Source organism: Panulirus ornatus, chromosome 12, assembly GCF_036320965.1.
Source record: "Panulirus ornatus isolate Po-2019 chromosome 12, ASM3632096v1, whole genome shotgun sequence".
NCBI lineage: Eukaryota > Metazoa > Arthropoda > Malacostraca > Decapoda > Palinuridae > Panulirus > Panulirus ornatus.
In genome coordinates this window covers 26,077,476-26,095,786 of record NC_092235.1, presented here as the reverse complement: position 1 = coordinate 26,095,786, position 18,311 = coordinate 26,077,476, and the positions used below count along the sequence as shown (strand labels likewise).

At 48.5% G+C, this 18,311-nt stretch overlaps 1 protein-coding gene across 3 annotated transcripts in view; it reads left to right on the top strand.

The window, feature by feature from the left end:
- Fancl (E3 ubiquitin-protein ligase Fancl) overlaps positions 1 to 18,311 on the top strand; it is a 242,763-nt gene that overhangs the window by 72,388 nt on the left and 152,064 nt on the right. The window contains exon 3 of one of the 3 annotated variants that reach the window (XM_071667589.1): positions 5,586 to 5,679. The exons of the other annotated variants lie outside the window; for them this stretch is intronic. The gene's annotated coding sequence lies outside the window, so the exon portion shown is untranslated. The remainder of the gene's footprint in view (positions 1 to 5,585; positions 5,680 to 18,311) is intronic. 3 annotated transcript variants of the gene reach the window in all.

Sequence of the window (18,311 nt, the reverse complement as noted above, 5' to 3'; positions counted from 1 at the left end):
GAAGACAGCCCGAAACAAGACGGTGACGAGTTAGCGTCACGCGAGACAGCTGTGACCGACTTGGTGACGCGATAGCGTCACACGAGGCAGCTTTGAGCGACGTAGTGACGACGATATAGCGTCACACCAGACCAGCTGTGAGCGTCACAAGCAACGGGTCTTATTAGACGGCGAGAGAGAGAGAGAGAGAGAGAGAGAGAGAGAGAGAGAGAGAGAGAGAGAGAGAGAGAGAGAGAGAGAGAGAGAGAGAGGAAGCGTCACCCAAGAGACCGTTCTAGGAGGGGCGTGGGGGGGCTGGTGGCGTGGTGGGGGGTTACCGTTCGTCAACAAAGCAGGGGGGGAGGGGGGAGGGGAGGTCACCTAATCCGTAAATCGTCGGTGTCTATCATGGTAGCCATCTTAAGAGAGCTCTACTACCCCCCCTCCCCTCCCCCCATCCAATCCCCTCCCCTCCCTCCCCTCCTCCACTGACACTACCTATTCCCCCCCCCACGCTGTTGGTGGTGCTGCCTCCACCACCTCCCCCCCTCCCCTCACTCTCCTCCAACACCACTCCTCCCATTCCCCACCATTACCCAGCTATCCTCCGCCTCTCCAACACCCTCTCCTGGTCCAGTGTTATCACCAACGTGTATCATTATCTCTCTATCTTTATCTTGCCTCTCTTTCTTTACTATCTTCTCTCCATCTATGTATATGTTAAGAATGTAGGATATTATGATTGTCCTCCAGCAGATAACCTGGTCATAGACCATCAGGTCTTGTGTTATCTGTCCTTCCCATGTACTGTCCTCCAGCAGATAACCTGGTCATAGACCATCAGGTCTTGTGTTATCTGTCCTTCCCATGTACTGTCCTCCAGCAGATAACCTGGTCATAGACCATCAGGTCTTGTGTTATCTGTCCTTCCCATGTACTGTCCTCCAGCAGATAACCTGGTCATAGACCATCAGGTCTTGTGTTATCTGTCCTTCCCATGTACAGTCCTCCAGCAGATAACCTGGTCATAGACCATCAGGTCTTGTGTTATCTGTCCTTCCCATGTACTGTCCTCCAGCAGATAACCTGGTCATAGACCATCAGGTCTTGTGTTATCTGTCCTTCCCATGTACTGTCCTCCAGCAGATAACCTGGTCATAGACCATCAGGTCTTGTGTTATCTGTCCTTCCCATGTACTGTCCTCCAGCAGATAACCTGGTCATAGACCATCAGGTCTTGTGTTATCTGTCCTTCCCATGTACTGTCCTCCAGCAGATAACCTGGTCATAGACCATCAGGTCTTGTGTTATCTGTCCTTCCCATGTACTGTCCTCCAGCAGATAACCTGGTCATAGACCATCAGGTCTTGTGTTTTCTGTCATTCCCATGTACTGTCCTCCAGCAGATAACCTGGTCATAGACCATCAGGTCTTGTGTTATCTGTCCTTCCCATGTACTGTCCTCCAGCAGATAACCTGGTCATAGACCATCAGGTCTTGTGTTATCTGTCCTTCCCATGTACTGTCCTCCAGCAGATAACCTGGTCATAGACCATCAGGTCTTGTGTTTTCTGTCATTCCCATGTACTGTCCTCCAGCAGATAACCTGGTCATAGACCATCAGGTCTTGTGTTATCTGTCCTTCCCATGTACTCCCATGTACTTCACCGTTCTCCACCATCAACACACACCTCTGTACCTGTCAGTACTTCTGACCCAACAAGTAAATATGTTTATGTACTAAATACATAAGAGGGCCCCCCTCCCCCCTCCCAGGCCACTACTGCTGCTGTAACCTTACCTCACGCTTCTGTTACTGTGTGATGAGTGGCCTTATCATCTCTACCTGAGACTTAACAAGTGGCGCGGGGGAAACTGGTCATTACCTTAACTAACTCTTAACAACTGACTAACTCACTACATTCTCTCTCTCTCTCTCTCTCTCTCTCTCTCTCTCTCTCTCTCTCTCTCTCTCTCTCTCTCTCTCTCTCTCTCTCTCTCTCTCATCTTGTTCAGTTACCCCCTTCCCGTGGTTCCACTTCCCATTTTTCTTCGTGTTGAGAGTGCGTGTAGGGGAGATGGAATATGTTGGGGGGAGAGAGAGAGAGAGAGAGAGAGAGAGAGAGAGAGAGAGAGAGAGAGAGAGAGAGAGAGAGAGAGAGAGAGAGAGAGAGAGCAGGAGCAGTAGTAAGGAGACATATCGCCAGTTGACGTGTGTGACGATGTGTTATGTAAGTTTATTGTTGGCTGGATTGTTTGCTGATCATGTTTTGTGTGTGTGTTGTCTACATGTTTCCCTCACACACAGTGTGTGTGTGTGTGTGTGTGTGTGTGTGTGTGTGTGTGTGTGTTATTACCTATTTATTTCTGCTACACGTGGAGGAAGTTGTAGACTCGTGTGAACATTGTCTGTCGTCAGACACCTTATCACACATCATGATGATGGTTTACATTCATCGTCACCTAACTCACTTTACGCCATTCATCATATTCATCCTTTATATATTTTCTGACAAGTTCCTTGTTCAGTAACGTGTTATGTTCTCTGTGTTTGTTCTATCCCTGCATCCTGTGAGGACCAGTTCATGGTCGAGAACATGGAACTGGTTTAAAGCTCAGGGGTTACGGTCAGGTCACCCCCCCCCCCTTGCTCCTCTCTCTCTCTCTCTCTCTCTCTCTCTCTCTCTCTCTCTCTCTCTCTCTCTCTCTCTCTCTCTCTCTCTCTCTCTCTCTCTCACACACACATATGTTAGACTCCAGGTACCGTCTCGGCTGCCATTCCTGTAGACCTTCTCCGTCAGTTCTTTCGTGCATCCTCAAGTCTCGTGTGTACTGAATGTACGGGTTTCTCATACTTCAACAGCAGTTGGTCGTCTTTATGGTTATTATGAGGTAGGGGTCATGTGTGTGTGTGTGTGTGTGTGTGTGTGTGTGTGTGTGTGTGTCTTGCTCCTCCTCCGCGTCAGCTGTGTTGAGCGCCTCCCCTCACCCCCTCTTCCCCTCCCTCCCCACCGTCGTGCAGTTGACCCAGCTTGACCCCCCACATCCCTCCCCTCTCCCTCACCTCGCACCTCGTCCAGCTACTGGTGAGGGCGTCGTGTGTGTGTGAGAGAGAGACGCACCCCACACCACACAAACCCACACCACACACACCCCACCACCACCACACCCCACCACGACCTCCTCCTCCTCCTCCAGAACCCCAGACAGAAGCCCCCGTCCCCCCCGGAGGTCATATACCCGTGGGAACATTGTCGGTCCTTCGTACTCTGGTATGTTGCAGAGCCAGGCATCGCCCAGCCACTCCCTGCTGTGTCAGAGGTCAACTCGTGTGTGTGTGTGTGTGTGTGTGTGTGTGTGTCTGGTGTGAGGTCGAGCCTGGTGATGAAGAGATCAGATGTGATGATGTATCGCCACATCACTCACAACAATATCAGAAATGTGTCTGGCTTGTGTTATTATTATTATTTTTTTTTTTTCATTCATTGTCGCCCACACACGCCATAATTTGCCTGCAACTGTTGATTGCACAGCCAATATCTAAATTGGTTAACCATGCGCCGGGCGACGCTGGTTTATGGTAATGCTGTGTTTGGGGGAAAGGGGGTGGTTGGGTAGGCCCCCCCAGCAACCACAGGCAGGTTTTTGTCCCTCCACCCGTACCTCCTCCTCCTCCTGTACCTCCTCCTCCTGTACCTCCTCCTCCTCCTGTACCTCCTCCTCCTCCTCCTGTACCTCCTCCTCCTCCTCCTGTACCTCCTCCTCCTCCTCCTCCTGTACCTCCTCCTCCTCCTCCTCCTGTACCTCCTCCTCCTCCTCCTCCTCCTCCTCCTCCTCCTCCTCCTCCTCCTCCTGTACCTCCTCCTCCTCCTCCGCCTGTACCTCCTCCTTCTCCTCCTCCTCCTCCTCCTCCTCCTCCTCCTCCTCCTCCTCCTCCTCCTCCTCCCCCTCCTCCTCCTCCTCCTCCTGTAGTTCTTACTGCTCCATCTGCTGGCTCCGACAGCCCCCCCACCTTGCGTCACACAGACAGACAGACAGACAGTGGCCTTTGCGGCGCCATGATAGATCTGCCGGGTATACTGAAGCAGGTATACCCCCTGATGAGTATTCATAGTGACGTCTTGTGTAGGTATACCCTGCCCCGCTGTATTCATGAGATCATCATGCATACGCCTGACCACCATGATGTCTTCATGAAAAACGCTCACCGTGTGTGTGTGTGTGTGTGGGGGTGTGTGGGTGTGTGTGTGTGTGTGTGTCCCGCTGAAATTCCGGTCCTGGAAATGTAGACTGTATGAATAGTGGTCGACGCAGGCGTGGTAAATACAGCGTGAGGAATACAACGAAGACTGGAAGATAATGTGGATTATGTTTTTTTTGGGTGTAATGTGTTTAGATAGATTGATACTGGTCTGATTATAGAAAATGTACTGGGGAGAAATGTACGTGGACGATTTCAGGGTTATTAACTGTCGCTTGTAGTCGTGTTGTAGACACACACACACACACACACACACGCACATATAAATATATATATATATATATATATATATATATATATATATATATATATATATATACATCCCTGGGAATAGGGGAGAAAGAATACTTCCCACGTATTCCCTGCGTGTCGTAAGAAGGCGACTAAAAGGGGAAGGAGCGGGGGGCTGGAAATCCTCCCCTCCTGTGTTTTGATTTTCCAAAAGAAGGAACAGAGAAGGGGCCGAGTGAAGGTATTCTCTCTAAGGCTCAGTCCTCTGTTTTTGGCGCTACCTCGCTAACGCGGGAAATAGCGAATATTAATATATATATATATATATATATATATATATATATATATATATATATATATATATATATATATATATATTACCCCCTCGCCTTAAGTTTCTGTGTCAAATTGATAATGACATTTTCCATCGCATCAATCATTACCATTACCAAATTCTTTAATGTAATTCTGACGTGTGTGGTTTTTTTCCCTCTAAACTATATCACCTTTCCCAATCTTGGTGTCTTCTGCCACACGCATTACATGTTCTATAATTTCGTCATTGACAGCAACTCATTTTCTGCTTTCATTCTCCCCGTCTGTTGTTACACGCACTTACCTGCCACATGACGCTTGGCCATGGCACCGGGATGGTAATTTGAATTGTTCGAGGGATAAGAAATATTCTGGGGTGTGCCGCCTTGCCCTGCCGCATGACGTAGCGCCCACACACACACACGCGTATATATGTATTATTATTTTTTATTATACTTTGTCGCTGTCTCCCGCGTTAGCGGGGAAGCGCAAGGAAACAAACGAAAGAATGGCCCCACCCACCCACATACACATGTATATACATACACGTCCACACACGCACATATACATACCTATACATTTCAACGAATACATATATATATACATACACAGACATATACGTATATTCACACGTACATAATTCATACTTGCTGCCTTTATTCATCTCGTCGCCACCCCGCCACACATGAAATGACACCCCCCTCCCCCCAGTGCCATATATATATATATATATATATATATATATATATATATATATATATATATATATATATATATATATGATCTTTTTCTTTATCAGTTGGCCCAAACTGTGAACACAGAAGTCGGTTCTCCACTCGCTCCACACACGACAGGACCCAGGTTCGACTCCCAAGATGCGGGATGAAGGTGAGGTAAGCTTCTCCCTCACTTAGGTGTAGATGTAGGTGGCCAGGGGGGGGGAGGGTAGCAAGAGAGAGAGAGAGAGAGAGAGAGAGAGAGAGAGAGAGAGAGAGAGAGAGAGAGAGAGAGAGAGAGGTTCGTGGCTGGTCTAACCAGTTGGTAACCCGTAACTCCCCCCCCCCCTCCCCTTGGCCAATCTGACCCCCACATCCTCACTAAGGCGAGGGGGGGGGGGAGGGAGGTCGGCACTTGACCCCCAGCATCCGGTGGTCACGCCCCAGTGAGCTGGTTGGGTCGTGGGACGTGTCAACTACCCGGGTCATTAAGGCCCCCTTTTGGTACGCCAGGTCGTAATCACCCGTCGAACTACCAACACTGCTCGCCTCACGTGGTCAAGATAATGCTAAGCCTAATGACCCTAAGTGTACGATGTGACCCTTGTTGCAACTGCTATCACGGTATGTCTTATCATCCATATCTAGATATGAGGCCTCACAACATGGTAATGTCTTATCTATACGTTGGCAAATCCTATTTTTATTTTCCTCATTGTTTTTAAGTTTATTATTAATCATTATTCATCTTTGATGATCCTTCACATATCTGTGTTGTTTATTCATGTATTGTAGTCATGTCTTGTCAATTTATTCATGAACTGTACAATGTTTTTAATGAAAGAATTGGTTGATGTCATGACACTGGCTGTAGAATTCACGACCCAGAGATATTACTGGAACAAAACATGTCCACTTGACAACACCTAAACCTTCAAAAAATCCAACGCTTGATTTAACGAAACTTTCCCGTAAAAATGTCTTTTTTTCACGAACTCATGAAATAAAAATGGATTTGTAAGACTGTCGAATAATGCATCTATTACACACACACACACACACACACACACACACAGGGCCAGGGGGTAAGTCTGATTTCCATAATATCTTTTTTCTTGTTCAATATTCTCAGGATTCCTTATTTTGTTGACGTCTGCGAAATGATCCCTCAATGTATTTCTAAGGTTAGATAAGGTTTTTTTCCAGGTTAGATAAGGTTTTTTCCAGGTTAGATAAGGTTTTTTTCCAGGTTAGATAAGGTTTTTTTTCCAGGTTAGATAAGGTTTTTTTCCAGGTTAGATAAGGTTTTTTTCCAGGTTAGATAAGGTTTTTTTCCAGGTTAGATAAGGTTTTTTCCAGGTTAGATAAGGTTTTTTCCAGGTTAGATAATTTTTTTCCAGGTTAGATAAGGGTTTTTCCAGGTTAGATAAGGGTTTGCCCAGGTCTAGAGGCATAATTGGAGGATAGATTGGTTGTATATGAAGCAGTGATTGGATGACAGACGATCACCAGTGGTAAGGTAAGTGATTGGTGTGGGTTTGAGGGTACCCACTTACAAGGAGGAACCTTAGCTAAGACGCCCTTGGTAAACAAGTTTTCCAAGGGCGTTGTAGGTTCGTCTCTTTCTTATATATCAACTGACTCTTCTAAATCTATCTTATTCTCGTACCTCCACTGATGATGTGATTATTACACGAAAGTGCACTTGGGAGTTTAACGTGTTTCCTTACCCTCGTTGTTATTACCAATATATATATATATATATATATATATATATATATATATATATATATATATATATATATATATATATATATATATATATATTCATGATTTTAAATGTTTCGTTGCGTTTTTTATGGCCACGGTCATTAAGGAAAGGTGGCAACGCTTGCGGTGTTCGCTGATAAAGTGATACAACTTTAGTGTACCCCCAGACCGCTTCTTGTACCCCACTAAATATCTTCGCCAGGATTTTTATTTTACCTCACCAACCTCGGCTGGAGGTCCGTGAAGCGCTCTAGTAACGTTGGATTATATATATATATTTATATATATTTTTTTTTTAACCGGGAGTAAACACTAATCAGTCCATTTGCGAAGGTTATTCGGGGGGGGGGGGGGGTTCTCCGATATCGAATTGGTAGTTAAGATACTTCAATGACATGGAGGAATGCTGGGTCACCAGCAGGGCGACCCAACACGCACCGGGGAATTAAGACAACTGATGGATCATACTTAACCTGCTGAGCAGGGAGGTACGACCCCTTGAGCAGGGAGGTACGACCCCTTGAGCAGGGGGTACGACCCCTTGAGCAGGGGGTACGACCCTTGACCAGGGAGGTACGACCCTTGAGCAGGGAGGTACGATCCTTGAGCAGGGAGGTACGACCCTTGACCAGGGAGGTACGACCCTTGAGCAGGGATGTACGACCCTTGAGCAGGGGTACGACCCTTGATCAGGGAGGTACGACCCTTGAGCAGAGGGTGCGACCCTTGAGCAGGGGGGTACGACCCTTGAGCAGGGAGGTACGACCCTTGAGCAGGGGGGTACGACCCTTGAGCAGGGGGGTACGACCCTTGAGCAGGGAAGTACGACCCTTGAGCAGGGAGGTACGACCCCTTGAGCAGGAAGGTACGACCCTTGAGCAGGGGGGTACGACCCTTGAGTAGTAGCGAGGTGTTGTTGATGTCGTGGTGTATGTGTACCATGTGCTTCGTGATGTGGTGTGATGTGATGTTTGCTGTGGTAGTACCCAACACTGTCCCAGTAACGAACCATATCTTCACGTCTCTCCAACACCACCACCACAACCACCATCATGTCTCAGTGTTGAACCATATCTTCACGTCTCTCCAACACCACCACCACAACCACCATCATGTCTCAGTGTTGAACCATATCTTCACGTCTCTCCAACAACACCACCACCACCATCATGTCTCAGTGTTGAACCATATCTTCACGTCTCTCCAACAACACCACCACCACCATCATGTCTCAGTGTTGAACCATATCTTCACGTCTCTCCAACAACACCACCACCACCATCATGTCTCAGTGTTGAACCATATCTTCACGTCTCTCCAACAACACCACCACCACCATCATGTCTCAGTGTTGAACCATATCTTCACGTCTCTCCAACACTATCCCAGTATTGAACCATATCTTCACGTCTCTCCAACACCAACACCACCACCATCATGTCTCAGTGTTGAACCATATCTTCACGTCTCTCCAACACCACCATCACCATCATGTCTTGCTTATCTTTCCTCTTGTGCCCTCCAGCTGACCAGCCTCCTCGACCCTACGAGGAACTGCTCGTTAGCGACGCTGCCAAATTGGCTCATGGTCGTGATGTTTATGGTCGAGAATACCGGCGACCAGAACGACGCTACTGGTCGACCATACTAGGGCGGACGACGCTACTGGTCGACCATACTAGGGCGTTACCTGTGGATGTCTGTACCAGGTAGCGGCAGGCTACTCTGTGCCCTCAGTAACCTTCGCTTTATTGGTTTATTCTTGATTAAACCAGTTTTTTTTCCTCCCTCTGTAAGGCTCCTGTCTCGTTCAGGTCAGAGTCCTTGTGTGTGTGTGTGTGTGTGTGTGTGTGTGTGTGTGTGTGTGTGTGTGTGTGTGTCGGGTCATGGGCAAGGTGTGAACAACACGTGTCAGGGGAGGTCATCAGTAAACACATCGGGAACTTTGATTGTACAGGAAGCGCCGAAGAACAGTTTCCCTTGAATGTGACACCCGCCCACCGGGGTGTGAAGATCCCGGGATGTGTGTGTGTGTGTGTGTGTGTGAGAGAGAGAGAGAGAGAGAGAGAGAGAGAGAGAGAGAGAGAGAGAGAGAGAGAGAGAGAGAGTCTTGGTTTACGGTGACAGATATGAACCCACATCACACCTCCCCCCCCATTTAAGTCCCCCGTCTTCGAATCCCCGTGGAACACCGCCGTACTTGGCGGTCTGGCGACAGCATCACAGGGTCGCTACCGCGCTCACACACACACACACACACACACACACACACACACACACACACACACACACACACACACACACACTCACACACACACACTCCTGCGCAGGGAGGAGGACCGAGGGATGCGCAGGCAGCGCCTAATGGAGGGTCCGAGCGGTGGTCTGGCCCGGTCTGAATGGTGTGCAGGGATTAGTTCTAATGGAGTACCGATTAGACATAACAGGAGTCCGGATTAGACTTAATGGTGCTGGCGTGAGGTACAATGGTGCCATGATTGTCGTAATGGAGTCTGGACCAGATGTAATGGAGTTACGTCTGTAGCCATGCCAGAGTCTGGACCAGACTAGCTTAAACGCTGCGGAATGTACGTTGGAGGGGAGGCGTCTGTATGGTCTGGTTAACTTCTACAATACGACGGTACGACCCTTTAATTACGACGGTACGACCTCTTAACTACGACGGTACGACCCTTTAACTACGACGGTACAACCCTGTAACTACGACGGTACGACCCTTTAACTACGACGGGACGACCCTTTAACTACGACGGTACGACCCTTTAACTACGACGGTACGACCCTTTAACTACGACGGGACGACCCTCTGATACAACGGTACTACGTACTCTTGTATACAGCATCGTAGCCTTTAACCTGATCCTTTACGGGTCGGATTAAACGGTGGATTATGTGTATCCGAACTACCAGAAAGCATTTGACACTCTCCCACACACACACAGGAGGTTGGCAAAAGACGCCGGATCTACAGGCAGGAATAAGAGACGGGGATGATGGGGGACTCCATCGCTGGAGATAGAATTACCTTTATTGACAGGCGACAAAAGACGCATGTCAGAGGAGCTTTTCCGAGACGCGTTGTGGAGGGGGGTCAAGACTGGGGCGTTCCGCATCCCTCAGGGCGCCCCCCTGGAACCGCTGTTTTTCTTGATCTGAAACGCGTCGAGAAAAGTAATTGAACTTAAACCGGTTTATGGTGGCAGATAATCCCGCTCTTGAGGAAAGAAGAGAGTGAGGAGGATTGTAACGCCTCGCACTGGGACATAAACAGATTCCAAAGTTAGTCTGATAACTTGATTCAAGTCAAATTCCTGTAAATGGAAATTAATGAGCATGCGAGACACCTCAGGAGATCTTCGATGCCAATATTATCCAGCAGGAAAATACAAGCTGCTGGAAGTCTGGGCGTGAGAAGACTATTTGGCAGTCAGCACTACGCTACACTTGTGGCCAAAGGTCCACTTGAGGAGGTACGTGGAGGAGACGGACTGGCGGATAACAGAACCGCAATCACTTGTGGAGATAAGGAAATAACCAGCAAACTCCTCACATCCTGCACTACAATGTGCCCCACATGTTTTGCTCGCCGTTCTTAAAGAACCACAGAGAACTAACAAAGAAGTTGCAGAGGAGGGCAATAAAGATGGTATTAGAGTAGGGAAATAAAGATGGTGTTACAGGAGGGCAATAAAGATGGTATTAGAGTAGGGCAATAATGATGGTATTAGAGTGGGGCAATAATGATGGTATTAGAGTAGGGAAATAATGATGGTATTAAAGTAGGGCAGTAAAGATGGTATTAGAGTTGAGAGAGAGAGAGAGAGAGAGAGAGAGAGAGAGAGAGAGAGAGAGAGAGAGAGAGAGAGAGAGAGAGCTGAGTTGTTTTCCATAGAAGGGAGAAGAGTAAGGGGTGACTTGATCACAACTCGTCATGAGGACGTGGTGTGGTGGAGGTACTTGCTCGGTGAGAAGTAAAGCAGTACTGTGATGGTGTAAGTGTGGCGGATGAACAGCGGGGGAGAATGTTCATGTGATGGGGAGGTCCCCCACCACCACGCATGATGAACGGCTGGGGAGAATGTTCATGTGATGGAGAGGTTCCCCCACCACCACGCATGATGAACGGCTGGGGAGAATGTTCATGTGATGGAGAGGTTCCCCCACCACCACGCATGATGAACGGCTGGGGAGAATGTTCATGTGATGGAGAGGTTCCCCCACCACCACGCATGATGAACGGCTGGGGAGAATGTTCATGTGATGGAGAGGTTCCCCCACCACCACGCATGATGAACGGCTGGGGAGAATGTTCATGTGATGTGGAGGTTCCCCACCACCACGCATGATGAACGGCTGGGGAGAATGTTCATGTGATGGGGAGGTTCCCCCACCACCACGCATGATGAACGGCTGGGGAGAATGTTCATGTGATGGAGAGGTTCCCCCACCACCACGCATGATGAACGGCTGGGGAGAATGTTCATGTGATGTGGAGGTTCCCCCACCACCACGCATGATGAACGGCTGGGGAGAATGTTCATGTGATGGGGAGGTTCCCCCACCACCACGCATGATGAACGGCTGGGGAGAATGTTCATGTGATGGGGAGGTTCCCCCACCACCACGCATGATGAACGGCTGGGGAGAATGTTCATGTGATGGGGAGGTTCCCCCACCACCACGCATGATGAACGGCTGGGGAGAATGTTCATGTGATGGGGAGGTTCCCCCACCACCACGCATGATGAACGGCTGGGGAGAATGTTCATGTGATGGGGAGGTTCCCCCACCACCACGCATGTACAACTCCCTCCCGTGACGGTACACACACACACACACACACACGCACACACACACGCAAGCGTCTGTGTGTATACATATATGCACACACACGCACGCGCGGGGGGTGACATGCGACGCACAGACACGTTCACAGTCTTATGTACACACACACACACACACACACACACACACACACACACACACACACCTAATCTCCCTCCTTCCGTGCCCCTTTCTGCAGTAATGCCAGTCCTCTCATCACCCCTTCTCTCAATTACTCTCCTCCTTATCCACCCTTCAAACACCCCACTCCCCATCTCCCCATTTTTCCTCCCTCATCTCCCTCGTCGCTGCCGCCCCCATCTCTCTCTCTCTCTCTCTCTCTCTCTCTCTCTCTCTCTCCCCTAACCCACCCTGCCCTCCCCGCTCGGGCCTGGGGTGTGGGGCGGCCTGTCGTCCCCCCCCTCCCCCCCTGGGGCTCTCTATTGGAATAATCAGTGCTACAACATGTGCTAAGCGTGGGGCAAACAGGATTAGATCGCAATGAAAACGCCCGCCCGTCACTCGATCCTCTTGGTTAAGAGATCGAACCCTCGAGCCCGAGTTGTAAGCAGATGGTTGCCCGCTTTCTACAACAACATAGTTCCGTCTCCCCTCACCCCCCCCCCCAACACCCCTGCGTCAGAGTGCATTTCCCACTTTCTGTTTTCTTTCCTTTCGCCCTGGGGGAGTAGGGGGGGGGGTGAGTGCCCTTGCATCATCAGATGACTGGTGAGGCGCGTGAGAGTGAGGGGAGGTTACTTATCACTACCCCACGGGGGGGGGGGGAGGGGGGAGCTTCTCCGTGCGTCTAGAGGGGATGATAGCGAGGGTAACACACACACACACACACACACACACACACACAGTCTTGCCCCGTCGGCCTGGAGAGGTGACGGGCGGAGCTGGCTCTCTTAATCCGGCCATTGTTGGCGTAGTGGGACGAGTCTCCGGCCCATTTTACGTTTTCTTTTTTTTCATTATAACCCTCTCCCTCCCTCCCTCCCTCCCTCCCTCCTCCGCCCATAATGATGATTTCTTCTCTATTTTATCTACGTATGTAAATGGCCACAGCTATGCTACCCCACCTCCTTTGGTAGAACACCATAGTGGGGGGAGGGAGGGTGGGTGGTATTGATGCCTGTATATCTTCAGAAAACGTCTAGTGGTGGGTTGTGGGTTGTGCAGATGTCGTACAGCGGCGGAGGGAAAATCCGCCTCGCCAAAAAATAGATATGTCGGACAATCGGCGACATGAAACGAGGATTTCATTGTGTTTATCCTTCGTCTCCCCGGCCGACCGCTCGGGGCAAGACACGTCTATAAACCGTGAGGCATTTACGGTCGTTCTCCCTGTCATCGAACCGCTGGAAAAATCCCTTTAAACGCACCGGCCGGCGGAGGCACCCGTATCCCCATTTTCTATTGTGCGGCCCGGTACCGCCTCGCGTTTTCTGTTTACTTAAGTGAGGCTGATGCGATTAAGTGAATGGCGAGCGACGTGGACACAAAATGTTTTGAATACGGAACCCAAGTAAGTACTTAGGTCCCGCTGATGTCTTCTTGACGCTATAATGGATACGCTCTCACTGAACCTCTCACATACGCTCTCACTGAACCTCTCACATACGCTCTCACTGAACCTCTCACATACGCTCTCACTGAACCTCTCACGTACGCTCTCACTGAACCTCTCACATACGCTCTTACTGAACCTCACATACGCTCTCACTGAACCTCTCACGTACGCTCTCACTAAACCTCTCACATACGCTCTCACTGAACCTCTCACATACGCTCTCACTGAACCTCTCACATACGCTCTCACTGAACCTCTCACAGCTGTGTGAGGAAATAGATGAAGAAAGTATATATATATATATATATATATATATATATATATATATGATAATTTTTATATTTATTTCTGTTTAGACGATGCCACTATGCTTGTATGCACGTTTGTATGGATATGTATGTTAGTACGTGTCTGTATGGATGTATATGTGTACGTGTGTGTGTGTTTGTAGGGGCGTGCGTACATGTGGAGGGGAGAGGGTCAGCAGCTGCGTGAATGTGACCTCTGCGACGCACGTGGGGCTAGTTAAGCTGGTTTGTTTACATCACACCATATGATCCCGCCCCGGGGTGCCAAGTGAACGATGACTGTCGTGTACACGCGGGAGGGGGGAACCGTGGAAGTTGCCGCATACCGCCAGATGCTCCAGTCACACTCTCGTGTCATTTTGCCAGTCGCACGATAATTGTTGTTAGGTGTACGATGACTACCCCCCATGCATTACCAGTGCCAGAAGCCAGGGTTTCAAAAGGTTGTTTACTTGTACATACTCATGTGTCAGATGTATGATGACTGTCACATGTGTGACAACACAAGTCACGGTTGCAAAAGGATGTTTGCTTTCGTTAAGTCGAGGTGCCAGACGTACGATATCATTAAGATGCCAGCTGTATGCTGATGAACATTCAATACAGAGGAGCTAAGTACGCGTTTAACTGCTGTGCGCTCATGAGGCTGCAGGTGTACGATGATCATAACCCGAGAGGCGACAAGATTTTTATATCTGACATTTAATATCTATCTATCTATCTATCTATCTATCTATCTATCTATCTATATATATATATATATATATATATATATATATATATATATATATATATACGTCATACACTGATATACTGGGGTCATGAAGACGTCATGCACTGGGGTCATGAGATGGTTATTTAGTAGTTAATGGCTAAGATTGTTCGCTGTCTGCCCAACTTTCTCATGTGTCCAGAGTCATCTGTCATGCAGGCTGCCTCCACTCATGACACACACACACACACACACACACACACACACACACACACACACACACAATAGCTCATACACAGACATGCACACCGTGTCATTCAATTTATCGTATGTATTGTCATGCAACCTGGTCTTACAAAGCCATGCATGTTATGAGTGTCACATAAAGCATAGCACACTCTGTCATACAGTGTCATGCACACTGCTTGTCATGCAGCACGCATGACAGCTTTGCTGCTCAGAACGCAACATGAAACAAGAGGCAAAGGCAGTTCGACTATGCATGAGTAAAGCAAAAAGATATTCAACTTTACTTTTGAGAAGAGTCAGTCAAATGTGAGTTTGGAGTTGGTTAAGAAGGATATTACGACTCACTGTCTCTCAGGTCAAAGGTCAGGATAAGGTATCCAAGGGTCGTACCGTCGTGTTCAAGGGTCGTACCGTCGTGTTCAAGGGTCGTACCGTCGTGCTCAAGGGTCGTACCGCCGTGCTCAAGGGTCGTACCGTCGTGCTCAAGGGTCGTACCGTCGTGCTGAAAGGGTCGTACCTCTTCATATAATGGTACGCCCCACCTCACCCACTCACCCATTTCCTCCCATTTCGCCCGGGCAAGAGAGTGAGGTACACCCCCCACCCCCCAGCTCCAGGGTAGTTACCTTCCGTAACGATCGTTTGGTGGTCATTAAGTAGTCACCGGTCCGCCGTTCTCATCCTCCCGGCTGTTAGCCCACACAGGGTAATTAGGTCAAAGGTCAGTAGGTAGGTTGGGAGGGCTGCATGGGGAAGGGGCGGAGATGGGCTAACCCATATCCAACGCAGGCTGTCCGCCCTCCTCCCCCTCGCTAACCCTTTCTGTTCATCAAAATGTCCGCGTGAATTTATCGAGTGGGTCGTATTACAGAAGGGGAGATTGATGACCGGGGCGCAGGCTGGCCAGAGACGAGACACTGGGGGGGGCGCTTACGACGCTATCCAATACGGCGCTAATTTAATCGAAGGGGGGGAGGGGGGGGAGGGGGGTAACGGAGTCCATAAAGTAGCGGAGCGCATTGAGCGGCGGTGACCCGCGACGGAGCGTCGGACGTAAAAGGGTTGGATCCGGTGTCGGACGCGCTTCCCTTATTGGTTCATCCGCTGGGGAGACAACGTCTCCCCAGCGGGTTAGCTCCCCACGTCCTTCTCCTCCCCGACCCACGATCATGTGTGGTATTCATCGATATTCTCCGCCGTGGACTCTCGATCTTTGAGGATAGAGGGAAGATTCCGATATTTGGAGAGAGAGATATAGAAGATGGGGTGAGCGATGTGGTACCGGGTTCAAGCTATGGCCCATCAGCCTGTGACATCCAGCGTCCGGGGACATCCTCACCCCCCCCCTACCCTCCTCCCGCGTCACGTCACCTTGACAAATTACCGCGCACGACACGTGCATCACCAGGCCCGCGTTGTCACCACGTGCACCGGCTGCGCGCGCGTGCGTGCGTGTGTGTGTGGATCATCACTTGCAGGATGTGTCTGTCTATTACCGCGTGCAGGATGTGTCTGTCCATTACCACGTGCAGGATGTGTCTGTCCATTACCACGTGCAGGATGTGCCTGTCCATTATCACGTGCAGGATGTGTCTGTCCATTATCACGTGCAGGATGTGCCTGTCCATTATCACGTGCAGGATGTGTCTGTCCATTATCACGTGCAGGATGTGTCTGTCCATTACCACGTGCAGGATGTATCTATCTATAAGCCGTACCGCCTTTCATCAGTATATCTGTAACTATCTACCTCTCTGTCTCTAGGTTGTGACGCCATATGGTAACGTGTGTGTAACATGACCTTTAACACAAGCCAAGTATAAAGTTACTATGGTTACTTCACAATATATTTTCCATCAGTGTATCTGATGCCTCAGTTAAACGTAACATCCAACGTGAACATAGTGTATAAAACACGGATTATATATATATATATATATATATATATATATATATATATATATATATATATATATATATATATATATATATATATATATATATATATATATATATATATATATATATATATATTACAGAGGTATAAGTTTGTTGAGTATTCCTGGTAAATTATATGGGAGGGTATTGATTGAGAGGGTGAAGGCATGTACAGAGCATCAGATTGGGGAAGAGCAGTGCGGTTTCAGAAGTGGTAGAGGATGTGTGGATCAGGTGTTTGCTTTGAAGAATGTATGTGAGAAATACTTAGAAAAGCAAGTGGATTTGTATGTAGCATTTATGGATCTGGAGAAGGCATATGATAGAGTTGATAGAGATGCTCTGTGGAAGGTATTAAGAATATATGGTGTGGGAGGCAAGTTGTTAGAAGCAGTGAAAAGTTTTTATCGAGGATGTAAGGCATGTGTACGTGTAGGAAGAGAGGAAAGTGATTGGTTCTCAGTGAATGTAGGTTTGCGGCAGGGGTGTGTGATGTCTCCATGGTTGTTTAATTTGTTTATGGATGGGGTTGTAAGGGAGGTAAATGCAAGAGTCCTGGAAAGAGGGGCAAGTATGAAGTCTGTTGGGGATGAGAGAGCTTGGGAAGTGAGTCAGTTGTTGTTCGCTGATGATACAGCGCTGGTGGCTGATTCATGTGAGAAACTGCAGAAGCTGGTGACTGAGTTTGGTAAAGTGTGTGGAAGAAGAAAGTTGAGAGTAAATGTGAATAAGAGCAAGGTTATTAGGTACAGTAGGGTTGAGGGTCAAGTCAATTGGGAGGTGAGTTTGAATGGAGAAAAACTGGAGGAAGTGAAGTGTTTTAGATATCTGGGAGTGGATCTGTCAGCGGATGGAACCATGGAAGCGGAAGTGGATCATAGGGTGGGGGAGGGGGCGAAAATTTTGGGAGCCTTGAAAAATGTGTGGAAGTCGAGAACATTATCTCGGAAAGCAAAAATGGGTATGTTTGAGGGAATAGTGGTTCCAACAATGTTGTATGGTTGCGAGGCGTGGGCTATGGATAGAGATGTGCGCAGGAGGATGGATGTGCTGGAAATGAGATGTTTGAGGACAATGTGTGGTGTGAGGTGGTTTGATCGAGTAAGTAACGTAAGGGTAAGAGAGATGTGTGGAAATAAAAAGAGCGTGGTTGAGAGAGCAGAAGAGGGTGTTTTGAAATGGTTTGGGCACATGGAGAGAATGAGTGAGGAGAGATTGACCAAGAGGATATATGTGTCGGAGGTGGAGGGAACGAGGAGAAGAGGGAGACCAAATTGGAGGTGGAAAGATGGAGTGAAAAAGATTTTGTGTGATCGGGGCCTGAACATGCAGGAGGGTGAAAGGAGGGCAAGAAATAGAGTGAATTGGAGTCATGTGGTATACAGGGGTTGACGTGCTGTCAGTGGATTGA